We start from the raw sequence: 12416 nt of genomic DNA on the forward strand, positions 1-12416 counted from the left end.
GAATCTTAAAGGCAGTCCGAAATAAAACAGCTTGTGTGGGGTTCAAAGTTGGCATAGCTGCAGCTGGCATCCCAACAGAAGCCCTGGACACCAGCAGGCAGCATGGGAAGAAGAAAAACCTGCCGGCCTAGAATCTCACGCCAACAAACAACATCTGTCAAAGCTGAGAGAAATAAAGTTTTCAAAGGAGCAAAGGCTAAGACTTGAGCTGCGGGCATCCTTGTTCTGCAGAATGTCTTCAGGAGGGAGGGCAGGCATGGGAATGTGGGGGTGGACTTTTAAAGCCTTGTGCTTCAGATGTGACTCTTTAAAAGCAGGGGCGAGTCGCCTGTTTCCCACTTTTAAGCACAGAAAGCTTTTTAAAATCCATGTTGGTCACTTTGGTGTTCCCGGGACGGAAGTGAGTAATTGCCACACAGACTCTGTGACCCTCAAGGACTGGAATTGTACAGAGCTCATGCCACCGCTGGTCTAAATCAAACCGTGGAGCTTACACTGCATGCAGCATATACTGTCTTGGCCTCGGATCCTGCCTCTACCTCCCAAGGACTGCGATGTGTATGTGCCTTCACACCTGGTTTATGTGGGATAGGACCCGTAGCTTTGGACATGCTAGCAGGCATTCTACCAGTGGAGGGACAGCCACAGCCCAGAAAGAGAAAATTTATTTCAGATCATGTTTCTGCTGTGAAGTTTGGGATACATTTACTTAAAATAAGAGCTACCAGTGTTGGCAGAGTTCCGGGGAGTTTATTTGTTTAAATAGAACAAGGGGCCCAGTGAGATGGCCCAGTCCAGTCTGTGTATGTCTTTCTCTCCGTGTCTGTCTCTGCCTCTAGCTCTCTCTGTCACTGGCTAGATTACAAAGAAGCATTAGCAGCACTGTGTGTGTCTCTCGTCGCTCGGGAGGCTAGAACTCCACCATGATGTGAAGGCCCAACTGGAACCTTCTGAAGCTGAGGGCCTCCTGACTTAGGCCCTCCTGGCGCCACTGGCAATCCTCATACTCTTTTGTTTCTAGATGCTCCAAGCTCTGGCCTATTGTCATGGTGTTCCTCCCTCTGTATGTCTTCCCTTAAGACACAAGGAACATTGGATTAAGGGGCCACCCTGGGGAATCATTCTTCCTTTCTCTTTACAGTGCGTGCATGAGAGTGTGTTCACACGTGCACACATGTGCTGCGTATGGAAAGTAGAGGACACTTGGCAGGAGACAGTAACGTCCTTCCAGGGTTTATGTCCAGGGATTGAACTCGGGCTGTTAGGCTTGCTGCCGAGTACTTACCCAGCAAGGATGAGCTATCTTAACAGCCCAGGTCTTTTCCTGTTCTTTGTGTATGAGTGCTTTGCCTGTATGTATGTAGTATGTAGTATGTACATATGTATGCACACCATATGCATACCTGGTGGCCAGAAGACACCAGAAGCTGGAGTTCCAGATGTTTGTGAGCTGCCATGTAGACATTGAGAACCAACCCTAGGTCCTCGCCCAAAACAGAAAATGTTCTTAACTGGTGAGCCATCACTCGGGTCTTCCCTTTCATAACAGCATCTGAAAAGAACCTTTTCTCCAGAGAAGTCACATCCTTGAGGTACACAGTACTTCTATAAACTGCATCCTCCATCAGCAGGTAGAGCATTGAATGGCCACTCCTTCCCAGCCACCGCACCTCTGTCTGGCTCTGCCAGAAGTTAGACTCTGGTTGCACAGGCCACCAGGAGGCGCCACAGGACCAAAAATGATCTCCAACACTAAGTTTATGGTTTCCTTTGCATGCAGATTTAGCTGTTTCTAAAGCAAGGGTCTTTAAAAGGCAGAGAGAGGATGTACTGGCTTCTCAGTCACAGATTCTAAGCAGCTTTAAAACTCCCTGGTCTCTTGCTGGGCGGGGATAACACATAATTTTAATTCCAGCACTTGGGAGGCAGAGGTAGACTAATCTCTGAGGTCAAGGCCAGCCTGGTCTACAGAGCGAATTCCAGGACAACTAGGCCTACACAAGAAACCCTGTCTCAAAAACAAAACAACCTCACTGGTCTCCTGTGTCACTGCCATGGGAGATACCTGGGCCCCAGATCTCTCCGGAATTTGAGGGTGGATAATGAAGGAGCAGAAGGTCCCCAGCAGCTCTGAGACTCAAGAGAATGTGTCCATCTATCTGACAATGGCTTAGAATAGATGACCAGTCTGAACTTGGAAACCCAGCCTCAGCCCTGAGGGGAGAGGGCACATTTTAAGGTAGGAAGGACATCGGAGGTGGCCACTTCCCTGCCGGTCCTACTACTGGTCTCCTCCCTAGTCCTTCCAGCTTTCATCTGACATCACTGTGCAGCAGGCTTCATGGAATCTTCAAGTTGTAAAGCCTTCTGCAAACCAACGTCTGGTTATCTTACACTTAAAGGTAAAAAACAGTCCCTCCTTTCCTGGGGAAAACAACATTCTCTCAGTCCTCCCCATCGACAGGGGTAGGGAAAAACACAGATGGGGGCGGGGGCACAGAGAGAAAGAGGAGCACACACACAAGAGATGCACACACACAGAGGCACACAGAGAGAGGCACACACACAGAGAGAAAAAGAGAGGCATGCATAGACAGAGTTGTACACAGAAAGAGAGACGTAAACACACACACATACAGAGGAGATAAAGGCTCAGACAGGCCTCTTGACTACCTCAGTGGGAATCTGTCTTGAGATTTAATGCTTGGTTGGCCTTAAACAAGCTCCAGGGCTGTGACTTCATTGAGGTTGACACAGTTCCACCATTCCCTTTCTGCCCTTTCTGTTTGCATACAGCGGTGACAGACAGAGCTCTCTGGTTCTAGTTCATTTATTCCAAAAATATTTGCTTGGGACCTAAACTGTACCCAGGTCTGGGGAAGGTACTAGAGGAGAGAAAAGTAAGAACGAAGACAAGTCTCTGGTCTCAGAGCTTGCATCTGGGGTCAGCGACTACAAACTCTGTGACAGACAGCATAGAATTGTCCTAGAGGAGAGAGCTAAAGAGGGCAAGGGAGTAGGAAGATGTTCAGTAAGGAGACCAGCGATTACAGTGTTCAAGGGGCATTGAGGAGAACTCCCGGGGAGCACCCTCCCTGGGGACTGCAGGGAGCACAGAAGGGAGGATTCTGTACAATGCATAGCCCTCCCCACCTTCTGGAGAGTCTTCAAGGCCTGTGTCCTCCAGCTGCTCTGGGTGAAAGAGGAATACACGGAAAGGAATCCCTTCCATTGGAAGGAAGCTGCCAACACAAAAACAGATGCAGTATAGCCTGAACGTTAGCACACGTACATTTGTAACCATGCTTTCTTCCGAATGACTCTCCCAGGAGATTCTCTGAAGATGTCCTCACTGCCCAGACACACAGCTGTCTGCACAACTGGCACACATCAGCCCTGCCTCTCCACTCTGTTCTCCATAAAGGGATGTAAATCTGTGCTCCCAGGAACAGAATCACTCCCTGGGCCACCCAGGCCTGGCCTGGGATGCTAGACCTGGACCCAAAAGAGGCCAGGGTTCCACAGGATGACCAGCTGCTCAGAACAACCCATCAGTGGCCCTGTCAAGTGGACATGGGTGCTATGGCCTGGTGGCCTAGCTAGGAGCCTGCAGAGACCATCAGATATTTGGCTTGCTGTGGTATACTGATAGCCAACGCACTTCCGCTATTTGCCTTGAGTCTGCCTAGCATGCAAGGTCTTTCTTCAAAATGACCTCCCTGTCAGAGATGGTGGGTCATGCCTGTAATCACAGTACTTGGGGGGACTTTAGACAAACCCAGACTACATAGCAAGACCCTGTCTAAAAGAAACAAACAAGGGCCTGAGATATATCCCAGTGGAAAAGCACCCGCCTAACATGTTGAAGGGTCTATGTTCTGTCTTAGTACCGCCAAACCAAACCAAACCAAAAGTCATTGCACCATGTATAAACAAAGAAACGAATGCTCACAGAGAAGTAGCATAGATGATTATAAGGTACAGTGCAGAGACTTAGGCTGTAGATAAGGAGTGGCTCAAACATTCAGACCCAGGGCTGGAGAGCTGGTTCAGTGGTTAACAGCACTTGTTCTTACATAGGATCTGGGTTTGATTCCCAGGACCCACATCTCCTCAGGCACCAGGTATACATGTGGTACACAGACATACAGGCAGGCAAAAGACTCACACACAAAACGATAAGTCTAAAAAGTTAGTCTAGATGTGGTATCAAAAACATCCAGGTGTTGCACAACTGGATTAGAAGTGAGGCTTCTTCCACCTGCACCAGAGTGTAAGCCATCAGAGTAACATCCGTGACGTATTTGACAAAGGCGTGCTGTGAAAATCTCCATGGGAGATTTCCCGTCAGTCAGAGGCTGTGTAGGGTTCTAGCCTCACCTCCCTGGCTACCCAAGGAGTTGTAACTTGAATTTCTCCATTTCTTTTGAATTCACTCACTTCTAGACACTCAGCCTGCTTTATTGTTTTTAAATTGTAAAACTAACAGTAGCTGCCTTTGGCAGAACATAGTGAGCAGTGTTGTCCAAACAAAGACACCCAGGAATGAGTGCTCCTGGTGCTCTCCCACAGAAAGGGAGGAGAGAGCTGGAGGAGGCATCTGCTTTTTTTTTTTTTTTTTTAGGTTTTATTAGACAAGGTTTCTCTGTGCAGCCCTGGCTGTCCTGGAACTCACTCTGGAGACCAGGCTGGCCTCGAACTCAGAAATCAGCCTGCCTCTGCCTCCCAAGGCGTACACCACCACTGCCCAGCAGAGGCATCTGCTTTTAACTTCAGTCTGAGGAGCCCCTGGGGTCCGTTCCAAAGAGGCATGGCTGTTGTCCTGAGATTCAAATTTGCAGAGCGTAGCAGTAGTGTTGAGCTATGGAACTGTGACCCTCAATCCGTACACCAGAGTGCTGACCCTCAGTGTCCCAGAGCAGGGCTGCCTTTGGAAACGGGGGCTTTTCAGACGCAATATTTGAGGTGAAACCATGATGCTGGACCCTCATCCAAATGACTGACATCTTCACAAATGGGAGATGTGAGGAGCCGGGGAGATAGCCCAGTCATCTGACAAGCATGAGGTCCCAAGTTCAATCCCAGAACCCATAGAAAATAGATAGGTATGGGGGCCCAAACATAGACTCCAGCACTGTGAAGACAGAGATAAACAGATCCCTGAGGCTCACTGGCCAGCCAGTATAGCTTACTTGGCAAGGACCCTGTCTCCAAATCAACAAACCCCAAGGTAGATAACATTCTGAGGAACAACATCCAGGCCAGCAAGATGTCAGCAGGTAAAAGTGTTTGCCACTGGGCCTGCCAACATGAGTTCAATCCACAGGACCCACATGGTAGGAGAAAACTGACTTCCTCCAAACTGTCCCCTGCTCTCCACAGGAGCATCATTGCATGCAGTGCCCACACGGATACACGCTCACGTACACAAATAAACAACATAACTTGAAACAACTAGGTGAGGTGGCTCCCACCTTTAATCCTAGCACTCAGGACACAGAAGCAGGAGGATCTCTATGGGATAAAGGCTAGCCTGGTATTCCTAGTTCCAGGACAGCCAAGGCTATATTGTGAGACCCTGTCTCCACCAAACAAACAACCAGCAACCCTTGAGGAATGACAACCAAAGTTGTCGGCTGGCCCCCACACAAGTGCATCTGAGCACACAGGAACACACACATTCACAAGGGCACACCCAGTCCCAGGCACACAGGAAGAATGCCATGTGAGGATGGGGACAATTACAGCCATGTGGGGACATTACACACTGCAGTAACACCTCAGAAACCAGGGGAGGACAGAGCTCTGACTATACTGGAAGAAACTGACCATGTGACACCTGGCCTCAGTGTCTGAGTCTCCAGATGGTAACAACACGGCATGCATCTGAAGCGGTGGAGTTCTGTGAGGGCGGTTAGAGCAGGCAGCACTGAAGAGCTGCATGGCATGGTGGTGCTTCATGGAGAGATCTCAGTGACTCTGGCTAGATCTCTCTGCTGTCACGAAGACTACGTTAAACTCCAGCACCCAGCAAAGAATGTGCGACTCACCAGGCTGGTGGGGGGACTGGCTGGGTCTAAATAAAGAACAGGGACGGAAGGACATACGCGCTCAGTTGCTGAGGGAGATAGGAGGCCAAAGCCAGAGGATCCCACCGGCTCAGGCGTTTACAAGACCATGTGCACACACGTGTGTGTGTGTGTGTGTCTGTGTGTGTGTCTGTGTGTGTCTGTGTGTCTGTGTGTAGAGGCAGAGAGAGGCCCAGCACAGTGTTATACCATCCCAACACTCAAGAGACAGAAGCTGAAGAGTGAAGAGCCAGGACTTCAGGGCCAGCCTAGGCTACATAGTGAGACCTGTCTCCCATCACACACACACACACACACACGCACACACACACACACAAAACTTAATTAAAAAAAAAAAAAAAAAAGTGGGGCTGGAGAGATGGCTCAGCGGTTAAGAGCACTGACTGCTCTTCCGGAGGTCATGAGTTCAAATCCCAGCAACCACATGGTGGCTCACAACCATCCATAATGAGATCTGATGCCCTCTTATGGGGCATCTGAGACAGCTACAGTGTATTTACATATAATAAATAAATAGAAACCTTTAAAAAATAAAAAATAATAGAAAGCTGTGAGTTCAGCTCCGTATCAGAGCACATGGCTGCTATTCAATCCTCAGGACCAAAGGAAGAAGTTCCTAGTTATTTACAACAAAACATCTCATAATTCAAGTATGCTGTGTTGAACAGAATGTGCTCAGGATGTGGCAGGGGCATTAAGTTCCTTCTAAGTGATGTATCTGCACGTCAGAAGAAGGCTGAAGCAATCACATCATCCCGGTGTCTGACAGTCAGTGACAAATCACCCTGGACGTGAAGTGGGCAAACATCGCCCATGAGGAAAAGTCAGCCACCAGAAATGACCTCACAAATCACTCACATGACAGGACTCCGTGGAAAGCAAGATGAACTCCAGTCGCAGCTGGGGAGAAGGCTCAGGCAGCAAAGCGCTTGTCTTGTAAGTGCAAGGATTTTAGCGTGAGCCCCAGAACCCACATAACAAACAAACAAACAAACAACCTCACAATTGTTGGGGAGAAGACAGAGCGATTTGCTGTTGCATCTCTGTGGGGCTCACTGACTGACTAGCTGTCTAGCTTAGTGGGCAAGCTGCAGGCCAGGAAGAAACGTCTAAGAAATAAAATATAAAATCTGAAATTTCTCTCTGGCCTCCACAAATGCATGAACAGAATTTCATACACATCTACACACACACATACACACTCCACACACACACATGCACATATACACTACACGCTACACACATATATACATTCCACACACACAAATGCACATACATACACACTCCACACACACATTCCACACACACTCCACTCCACACACAAATACACATACATACTACACACACTCATATACACACTCACACATACACACACTCCACACACACATACACACAAAAATGCACATACACACATGCCACACATACACATACTCACACACACTCCACACACAAATGCACACACACGATACACACACACATACACACTCACACATACACACACTACACACATATACATACACAAATATACACACACGCTACACACACACACTCTACACACAAATGCAATACACACACACTCACATACACACGAATGCACATATATACACACTATACACACTCACACACACACTCCACACACACACAAATGCACATACACAGACACAAAGTAAAATGAAAAATGTGCAATCAAGAGGCTGCAGCAGAGCTGGGAACTGAGATGCAATCACAGAGCTCACAGTCTCATGCTCCCGGTGAGCACAGTGCCTGGGGTGGGTGGAGCAGGCCATGCACCCATGGGGCCCACAGCAGAAACCACTGAGAGATTCTTGAAGTTTCAGACACAGAAACAAGGAAATGCATAAGCTGCAACCCCAGAGGATTCGGGAGAAAGGTAATGCAGGCATCCTGACAAATCTCAAAGGACAGGGAAGGGAAAACAGTTGAAAAGACAATGGTTGAAAACATTCCAAGTCCGATTAAAAACTCCAAACTCAGAACAAAGAATCCCCAATGAACTCAAGGACGAGCATTCTGGAGAGACTCACTCGATAGAGCATCAAGATCAAGTTGCCTAAACCCAGAGGGGTGAAGTCATAGAAAGCTGACAGAGGTAACTCATTTTGTTGAATTTAAGTATCTAAAACCAAAGCACAAGCTCCCCGAGAACTCACGGACAGGACTCGCTGTAATAACATGAGGTTTATTGATACTGATGCACCAGGGCTCCCCTGTATGTAGACGAATTAGAGTTGGGGGCAGTATTTATACCATATTCACAGGGCTTATAAAAGCAGTTTTACCTCTTAATCAATAACTACAAGGGCTGACTTCAACAGCTGTTACCAAGCTTAGTCCCATGCCGGGTTGCTAAGTAACCCAAATTTGCACCTAACAAAGAAGGTCAGCTTAAGTAGCTTCTGTTTACCCAGGTTTTACTGTGTTAAGGGCTAATAAACTCTTATCTTGGGTCTTTCTTCCTGGAATGTCTGTTTGTGTCTTTGGAATGTGCTCTTCCCAGGATGTGTCCCTGGGGGAAGTTAATGTTTGAGTTTAAAACCAAAATCAGAGCTTTTTTTTTTTTTTAATTTTAAGTTTCTACATTTTCACACGGGAGAGAGGAAGGTAAACAATGTATCCGACAGCCCGTTGGAAACAGATCTGCTGAGCGTAGACTACAGAAACGTCAGCCTGTACCTGAGTTGACACTTCAGGGGCAGACGGTGTAACGCACCTTCAAAGTGCCCTTTATTTATTTTTAGCTAAACCTGTGTGCAAGCTGAGCATGATGCCCAGAGGCATTCCTGTCCATTGTCTTAACCTTGCAAATACAAGCTCCCCGCCCTGAAGTGTGCCTGATCTCTTTCTTACTGCAATGATCACTTTAAATTGAGCATACTGGGGACAATTGAGCCACAGGTGGCGCTGAAGGTACTCACTATTAGTACATTGGCTTCCGGGTCTGTTACAGGAAGTCCTCTGTGAAGGAGGAAATGGTGCCAGGAAATACAACCCCAGTGTGGGGCTTAGTCGACTTCTTCCCACTTACTTATCATGTGCACGTGGCCACACCCCTACCACTCAGAAGACATCTTGGGAGTCAGTTCTCTCCTTCCACCAAGTACGGATTGGGGATTGAAGAACAAGGGCCTTTATTTTACCTACTGAGCCACCTGGCTGCCCCTTAGTTTTTTTTTTTTTTTCTGATTGAAAAAACTATTTAAAAGAATAATCTAAACTAGTGTCTTAGTCAGGGTTTCTATTCCTGCACAAAACATCATGACCAAGAAGGAAGTTGGGGAGGAAAGGGTTTATTCAGCTTACACTTCCACATTGCTGTTCATAGCCAAAGGAAGTCAGGACAGGAACTAACACAGGGTAGGATCCTGGAGGTAGGAGCTGATGCAGAGGCCATGGAAGGATGTTACTTACTGGCTTGCTTCCCCTGGCTTGCTCAGCTTGTTTTCTTATAGAACCCCGGACCACCAGAACAGGGATGGTACCACCCACAATGGACCTTCTCCCCCCTCCCGCCTCCCTTGATCACTAATTGAGAAAATGTCTTACAGCTGGATCTCATGGAGGCATTTCTTCAAGGGAGGCTCCTTTCTCTGTGATAACTCCAGCTTGTGTCAAGTTGACACACAAAACCAGCCAGCACAACTAGTATAGAGGAGAATGCATACAATCCCAGAAGTCAGGAGGTGAAATCCTAAGGATTAAGAGTTCAAGGTCACCTTCAGCTACCTATTAACTTGGAGGCCAGGCCAGACTATCTGAGAATACGCATATGGCGTATTGAACACTGTTTGGTCAATGGAAGAAATTATGCTGGGAAGTAGCTCAGTTGGTAGAGACTCACCAGCATGCACAGAGCCCTGGTCTGTCCCCAGCACCAGCCCAGGTGTGCTGGCCGAGCCTGGGACCATAGCACTTGGGAGGTAGAAGCAGGCCAATCAGAAGTTCAGGGTCACTGAATTTGAGGCCAGCCCGAGCTACGTGGGACATTTTCTACTGGGAAAAGAAAGAAAGAAAGAAAGAAAGAAAGAAAGAAAGAAAGGAAGGAAGGAAGGAAGGAAGGAAGGAAGGAAGGAAGGAAGGAAGGAAGGAAGGGAAGAAAAGAAAGAACTTGAACTCTTTCGTTGTTAATGTTGTTTTGACTCTTTGAAATAACAGCTTTGCCCAGTGGCAGTATCATAGCCATGAGGTTTATCCGAGGTGCAATTATTGTTAGTTGAAATAATATATCACCCTGTAGCTCAGGCTGCTCTGGAACTGCAGTAACCCTGCCTGGGCCTCCCTAGCACTGGGGTTAGAAGTGCACACCACCAGACATGGCTAAGACATTGATTTTTAGAAGCAGGAGAGGAAAAGAGCAAAGTTCAGGGGATGTGGGCAGGGAAGTACCACCTCGTCTTTCAATCTGATTACATTTCCTGTAGGCCCAGAGTCAAGAAACGTCAACACAACTGACAAGATGGCCCGCAGCGAGTGAATCCTGCTCGCTCAGGGCCAGTGACCTTTGAATTTAACCAAGCATATCGCCCTCTTATCCCCACTGGAAAACAAGGTGGCTCCTAAGCCACCTTCCCACCCGGAGAGCAAAGGAAATTCTTCCACAAACAGCTAAACCAGCTGACGCCTTTGTGTCTGATCGTTAAACCTCACTTGTCTTTTGACCTAGTTGTACATTATGTCTTCTGATCAACTCTAAAAACCACAGTGTACTTGTATAGATATTGTTAAGACTCTGATTTACTTATTTATTTTATATGAGTACACTGTAGCTGTCTTCAGACGCACCAGAAGAGAGCATCAGATTCCATTACAGATGGTTGTGAGCCACCATGTGGATGCTGGGAATTGAACTCAGGATCTCTGGAAGAGCAGTCAGTGCTCTTAACCACTGAGCCATCCATCGCTCAAGCCCGACTCTGATTTTTAAATCAACATTCATATTTGAAAGTAAAAGCACACACCATGTCTTTCTCTACTTAATCACCTCTGTCACCTTCTTTGAGGCAGGATCTCATGTAGCCAAAGCTGGCCTCCACCCTACGATGTAGCTGAAGAAGACTTTGAACTTCGTCTTCCTGCTTGACCTCCAGAGTGCTAGAATCAGGCCTGACGTTCTTCTTCACTGTACCCAATCAAGGGCCTGCTTCACCTGAGTGCAGATCCCGAAGCACAGAGCTACAGTTGACCTCCAAGCTGTGTCTCCACCCTGAGGCCAGACACTAAAGGGTACAGACTGTCCAATGTTACTCTTGTAACACTCCTAGAATGGTCAGGTTTGTTATAGAGAAGTGCCAAAAGGAACCACTCAGATCACAGGACACAGATGTGGCCGCTGAACACAATAAGAAGCTGTGACCCCTGGAGCAGCAAGCACAAGTTCTCGAACCAATCAACGTGTTAATTCACAGTGCCCATCGTACCTCAGTGAAGTTGTCCCAAGTAAACACAGAATGAATCACCTGGGCTGGAAACGCCAGTGTAGAGGGCATCAGATCCTATTACAGATGGTTGTGAGCCACCATGTTGCTGGGAATTGAACTCAGGACCTCTGAAAGACCAGTCAGTGCTCTTAACCACTGAGCCATCTCTCCAGCCCAATAGCTCACTTCTTATCTGCCCTCTTGAGAGTTAGTTATAATCAAGGGCTTTCTCTAGCCCATTGGTTTCTGGGGACATCTTCCCTGGGATGATACATGATGTTTCATTTCCAGCCCCTAGTGATTTGGGAGTGTGTTCAAATGCACCAACTCAGCTTGAGGCTACAAGGGCTACAGTGAATCACGTCACCCATCCTAGAAGTGCCAAGAGTGAGCAGGCTCTGGACTCCAAGGTGTTAGACTTTGGGCTGGTTCTGCCCCTGAAACTCATCCACCCCATTCAGGGCAAATAGATCTTGAGAGCAGGTTTGCCACAGAGGTTTTGGGGCTGTTTTTGTTTGTTTTGGTATTGGAAGGCTGTCCTCCAAGATATCTTCCTACTTGATGACATTCATTCATTCATTCAGGGATCAGTCCCACTGGCTCGGGTTTTAACTAAATTCACATTTCAAGCTTCCATACGTAGTTGCAAAGCCTGGCTCCTCCCTGAGGTAATACCAGATGCTCCTAAGTGCCAACTGTTGGCTGTTATCTCATATTCTCCGACTCCAGCCATGGAGGGTCACAGGCTGTGGAGGGCCTTCACTAAGCCTGGCCCCAAGGACCCATGCCACCAAGTCCTAAGCCTCAAACTTTGTCTTGAAACATGAGGCCCTGTCACACTGCCTAGCGGAATCTAGAAGCAGAAACAAAGTACTTGCTGCGTGGGGAGCCA

The sequence above is a fragment of the Arvicanthis niloticus genome, chromosome 18 (genome assembly GCF_011762505.2).
Source record: "Arvicanthis niloticus isolate mArvNil1 chromosome 18, mArvNil1.pat.X, whole genome shotgun sequence".
NCBI classification, from domain to species: domain Eukaryota; kingdom Metazoa; phylum Chordata; class Mammalia; order Rodentia; family Muridae; genus Arvicanthis; species Arvicanthis niloticus.